The sequence below is a fragment of the Arachis ipaensis genome, chromosome B2, assembly GCF_059453495.1.
Source record: "Arachis ipaensis isolate K30076 ecotype BB chromosome B2, ASM5945349v1, whole genome shotgun sequence".
In the NCBI taxonomy this organism is placed as follows: domain Eukaryota; kingdom Viridiplantae; phylum Streptophyta; class Magnoliopsida; order Fabales; family Fabaceae; genus Arachis; species Arachis ipaensis.
In genome coordinates, this window is record NC_142437.1 from 37,768,602 (window position 1) to 37,774,490 (window position 5,889).

Below are 5,889 nucleotides of genomic sequence, written 5' to 3' on the forward strand. Positions count from 1 at the left end.
GGACTCCGGAGTGGGATGGTCAACTGCATCATGCTCCTCCTCAGCTAACTTGGATGAAGCTCTAGGAATTGGGCCGGGGTCTCTTCCTTCTAGCTTTGTCGCTATCCACCCAAAACGTTTGTGCTCCAAATGCTCCATGTGGTGGATATCGTGCAAGATGTCTCGGAATAGATTTGGAAGAGGCCGGAGAAAGGATAAAGCAGTTGATGAAGTTAGTAGAGTTGATGGTGGTGTTGTGGGTGTCTTCCTCTCAGAGGGTGTAATGTTTGTTGATCTTTCCAAATCACCCCTCAGAATGAACTTGTTGCCTCTAGGAACCCGAAACATAATTTCCATTGGTTGCCTCTCTACCCCCGCTGTGTTTGCTAAGCGCATCACCATCGACGGAAATGGAATGCTGATATTCTTCTTCTCAACCAATTTCCAAATCGATTTACGCAATAAAGGCAAGATGGCTATATGCTTCCCTTGAATAATAGCCCACAGTAGCAAAGCAATTCTAAATCTCACATGGGTAGTGTGGGTGCTCGGGATGATGTAGTCCGCCACAATCTGATGCCATATACGAGCTTCAGCATTCAAATTAGAGTATGCAATACTAGTGGGAACAGAATTTCTCGCTTTGCTATACCCCCAAGATGCACGAGGACGGTCTATTCTCTCAAGAATGGGAGTCAGAGATACTCTTCCTTTGAAGACATCCACTTTTATCTTGGAATATTCATCCTTCTCAAGTGGAATGTGGGGGATGTTCGTAATAGCTTCTAGAGCTTGATTGAATGTATCCAACATCTTTCCCCGGAGGAAGACTGACTCCGTTTTTCAAGCTTGGTAGTTTGCATAAAATTTCCACACCATAGTCTCATTGACTTCAATAGATTCTCGCTCGAGAAACTTCCAATGAAGCGAGGCAATCATTTGGTGAATAGTCGCCTTGTATTGGTTTCGAACCTTCAACGGCCGCTCCCAATGGATTGTGCGCACCAGAGTGTGCTAGTGCTCCCAACAGTAGGCACCTCCCTGTATGTGCATGTGCACAAGGCTGTGCGTACGCACAAGTCAAAAATAGCACAGCAGTATGCTGTCGCACACAAACCAGAAATCACAAATTCTGCAATATCACAGAATTCAGATTCTCGATACCAACTTCCAACGATCAGATCTTTTTCTACAAAATTCTGATTTCCATGAAATCTATACCGTTTTAAAGCTCTTTGAATTATCATTAATTTGACACAAAATTTAATCAATTTCAAAAACTATAGCTCAAGATATGATCCGCCAAAGTTGGCCTAAAACCCATTTTTACCAAGGGAGTTTGATTTGATGATTGACGAGAAAAATAAATAAGAAGAAAGTAAATAAACAATTAACTAACAAAGGAATGAAAAGAACTCTTGGCTAAGTGATGAGCGGATATTTTATACGCTTTTTGGGGTTAATTTCATGTAGTTTTTAGGATGTTTTAGTTAAGTTTTTAGTATATTTTCATTAGTTTCTAGGAAAAATTTATATTTCTGGACTTTACTATGAGTTCGTGTGTTTTTCTGTAATTTCAGGTATTTTCTGGTTGAAATTGAGGGAGCTGAGCAAAAATCTGATTCGGGCTGAAAAAGGACTGCTGATGTTGTTGGATTCTGACCTCTCTGCACTCGGAATGGATTTTCTGGTGCTACAAGAGTCCAATTGGCGCGCTTCCAATTGCGTTGAAAAGTAGACATCCAAGGCTTTTCAGCAATATATAATAGTCTATACTTTGCTCAAGGATAGATGATGTAAACTGGCGTTCAACGCCAGTTCCATGTTGCAGTCTGGCGTCCAGCGCTAGAAACAGGTTACAAGTTGGAGTTCAACGCCAGAAACAGGTTACAACCTGGAGTTGAACACCCAAAACAGCCCAGGCACGTGAGAAGCTTAAGTCTCAGCCCCAGCACACACCAAGTGGGTCCCAGAAGTGGATTTCTGCACTATCTATCATAGTTTACTCATTTTCTGTAAACCTAGGTTACTAGTTTAGTATTTAAACAACTTTTAGAGATTTATTTCGCATCTCATGACATTTTTAGATCTGAACTTTGTAATCTCTGACGGCATGAGTCTCTAAACTCCATTGTTGGGGGTGAGGAGCTCTGCTGTGTTTCGATGAAGTAATGCAATTATTTCTGTTTTCCATTCAAACATGCGTGTTCCTATCTAAGATATTCATTCGCGCTTAATTATAGAGAAGGTGATGATCCGTGACACTCATCACCTTCCTCAATCCATGAACATGTGTCTGACAACCACCTCCGTTCTACATCAGATTGAATGAGCATCTCTTAGATTTCTTAATCAGAATCTTTGTGGTATAAGCTAGATTGATGGCGGCATTCATGAGAATCCAGAAAGTCTAAACCTTGTCTATGGTATTCCGAGTAGGATTCTGGGATTGGATGGCTATGACGAGCTTCAAACTCGTGAGTGTTGGGCGTAGTGACAGACGCAAAAGGATCAATGGATCCTATTCCAGCATGAGTGGGAACCGACAGATGATTAGCCGTGTAGTGACAGTGCACATGGACCCTTTTCACTGAGAGGATGGATGGTAGCCATTGACAACGGTGATCCACCAACACACAGCTTGCCATGGAAGGAACTTTGCACTTTTGCATGCATGAGGGAAGAGGAATACAAGAGAAAAGCTGAAATTCAGAAGACAAAGCATCTCCAAAACCCCAACATATTCTCCATTACTGCATAACAAGTAACCTTTAATTCATGCTCTCTTGTTCATTTGCAAGTCAATTGATAACCACAAATTAATATCCTGACTAAGAGTTGCAAGAGAACCATAGCTTGCTTCAAACCAACAATCTACGTGGGATCGACCCTTACTTACGTAAGGTATTACTTGGACGACCCAGTGCACTTGCTGGTTAGTGGTACGAGTTGTGAAAAGTGTGATTCACAATTCGTGGACCAAGTTTTTGGCGCCGTTGCTGGGGATTGTTCGAGTTTGGACAACTGACGGTTTATTTTTTTGCTTAGATTAGGAAAAATTTATCTTTTTAATTTAGAGTCATTACATTTGAGTCTCTTATCTTTATTTTCCCTTTCTATTTTTTTAAAAAAAAATTTCAAAAAGGTTTTTCAAGAAAATATTATTTTTTTTCTTTCTTTCATAACTCAGTTGGCTAGAGCGTTGGTCTATGTTCTTGGTAATTGGGTATCTTCTTTTTAAAATCTTTCTTTTCAAAAATATTTTTCTTTGATTAAATCTTGTGCCAAACTTTAAGTTTGGTGTTTTCTTGTTGATTTCTCTTTAGTTTTCAAAAATTTTATTTTAGTTTTTTAAAAATTTTAAGTTTGGTGTTCTACCTTCATGTTCTTGTTGTTCTTGTGATTCTTCAAAGTGTTCTTGAGTCTTTCTTGTGTTTTGATCTTAAAATTTTTAAGTTTGGTGTTCCTTGGTGTTTTCCCTCCAAAATTTTCGAAAACAAGGAGCTTTAGATTTAAAAATTTTAAGTTGTGTGTCTTTTGTGTGTTTTTCTCTTTCATCATAAAATTCAAAAATCAAAAAAATATCTTTTCTAACTATTTTTAAGCTAATATTTCAAAATTCTTCATAAAAATTCAGATTTCAATTTCAAAAATTTTATCTTATCATATCTTAGTTGTCAAGTTTTTTTTAAAAAAAAAATCATATCTTTTTCAAAACTTCCTAACCATTTTTCTTCCTTCTCTCTCTTCATTTTTCGAAAATCTTCACCCATTTTTATTTATTTTATTTTCATTTATTTTATTTTCGAAATAAATAAATAAATAAATAAAAATATTTTTTCTCTATTTTACATCATCTCCCTTTCTTCATCATGGATCTAAGTGAAAATGAACAGTCCAAAAGGACTCTGGGGTCATATGCCAACCCTACTACTGCTTCATATGGGAACAGTATCTGTATACCCTCCATTAAAGTCAGTAGCTTTGAGTTGAATCCTCAGCTCATTATCATGGTGCAGCAAAGTTGCCAGTATTTCGGTCTTCCTCAGGAAGAACCTATAGAGTTTCTGGCACAGTTTTTACAGATTACAGACACAGTACATGATAAAGAAGTAGATCAGGATGTCTACAGACTATTACTGTTTCTATTTGCTGTAAAAGATCAAGCTAAGAAGTGGTTAAATAACCAACCTAAAGCTAGCATAAAGACATAGAAGCAGCTGTCAGAAAAATTCCTGAATCAATACTTCCCTCCCAAACGGATGACACAGCTAAGGCTGGACATCCAAGGCTTTAAACAAGGAGATAATGAATCTCTTTATGATGCTTGGGAGAGATACAAAGAGATGCTAAGAAAATGCCCCTCTGAAATGTTTTCAGAATGGGTGTAGTTAGACATCTTCTATTATGGGCTTACAGAGAAAGCTCAGACTTCTCTAGACCACTCAGCTGGTGGGTCTATACATATGAGAAAAACAATTGAAGAAGCTCAAGAGCTCATTGATACAGTTGCCAGAAATCAGCATCTGTACCTAAGTAGTGAACCTTCCATGAAAGAAGAGGCTAAAACAGTGACTGCTGAACTCAGTCCTGTAGAACAAGCTACTGAATTCAATCAGCAATTGGATTTCCTAACAAAATAGTTAGCCGAATTCAAGGAGAGACTACAAGAGACAAGAATGGCTAATATAAATATGGAAGTAGAATTAAAGAAAACAAAGCAGCAGCTGTCAAAACAAATAATAGAAGAGTGCCAAGCAGTTCAATTGAGAAGTGGGAAAACACTAGATGCCCCACCTCAAGGTAGCAAGAAGCCAAGAAATGAGCAAACTACCCAAAATCCATCTAAGGATAGTAAGAGACCGGAGAGGAATAATTCTGACAATCAAACGCCAGAAATTGGTTGGAAAGCTGGCGTTGAACGCCCAAACCATGCTCAGTCCTGGCGTTCAACGCCAGAAACAAGCAAGGAATTGGCATTGAACGCCCAAAAGAAGCACAATTCTGGCGTTCAAACGCCAGGAACAGGTGAGGAGTTGGCATCCAACGTCACTCCAGCTTCTAACTCTGGCATTCAAATGCCAGTGAGGGATCAGACATACACAAGTGCTGATAACAACCCCTCTAAAAAGGCTTCTCCAACCACCTCTGTAGGAAATAAACCTGCAGCAACTAAGGTTGAGGAATATAAAGCCAAGATACCTTATCCTCAAAAACTCCACCAAGAGGAGCAGGATAAGCAATTTGCTCACTTTGCAGATTATCTCAGGACTCTTGAAATAAAGATTCCGTTTGCAGAGGCACTTGAGCAAATACCTTCTTATGCCAAGTTCATGAAAGAGATCTTGAGTCATAAGAAGGATTGGAGAGAAACTGAAAGAGTTCTCCTCACTGAAGAATGCAGTGCAGTCATTCTGAAAAGCTTTCCAGAAAAGCTTAAAGATCCCAGAAGCTTTCTGATACCATGCATATTAGAGGGTAATTGCACCAAGACAGCGTTATGTGATCTTGGGGCAAGCATCAACCTAATACTTGCATCCACTATCAGAAAACTTGGTTTATCTGAAGAAGTTAAACCAATCCGGATATGTCTCTAACTTGCTGATGGCTCCATTAAATACCCATCAGGCGTGATTGAGGACATGATTGTCAGGGTTGGGCCATTCGCCTTTCCCACTGACTTTGTAGTGCTGAAAATAGAGAAACACAAGAGTGCTACTCTCATTCTAGGAAGACCTTTCCTAGCAAGTGGACGAACTCTCATTGATGTCCAAAAGGGGGAAGTCACCCTGAGAGTCAATGAGGATGAGTTTAAGTTAAATGCTGTCAATGCCATGCAGCATCCAGACACATCAAAAGACTGCATGAAAGTTGATCTTATTGACTCTTTGGTAGAGGAAATCAACATGG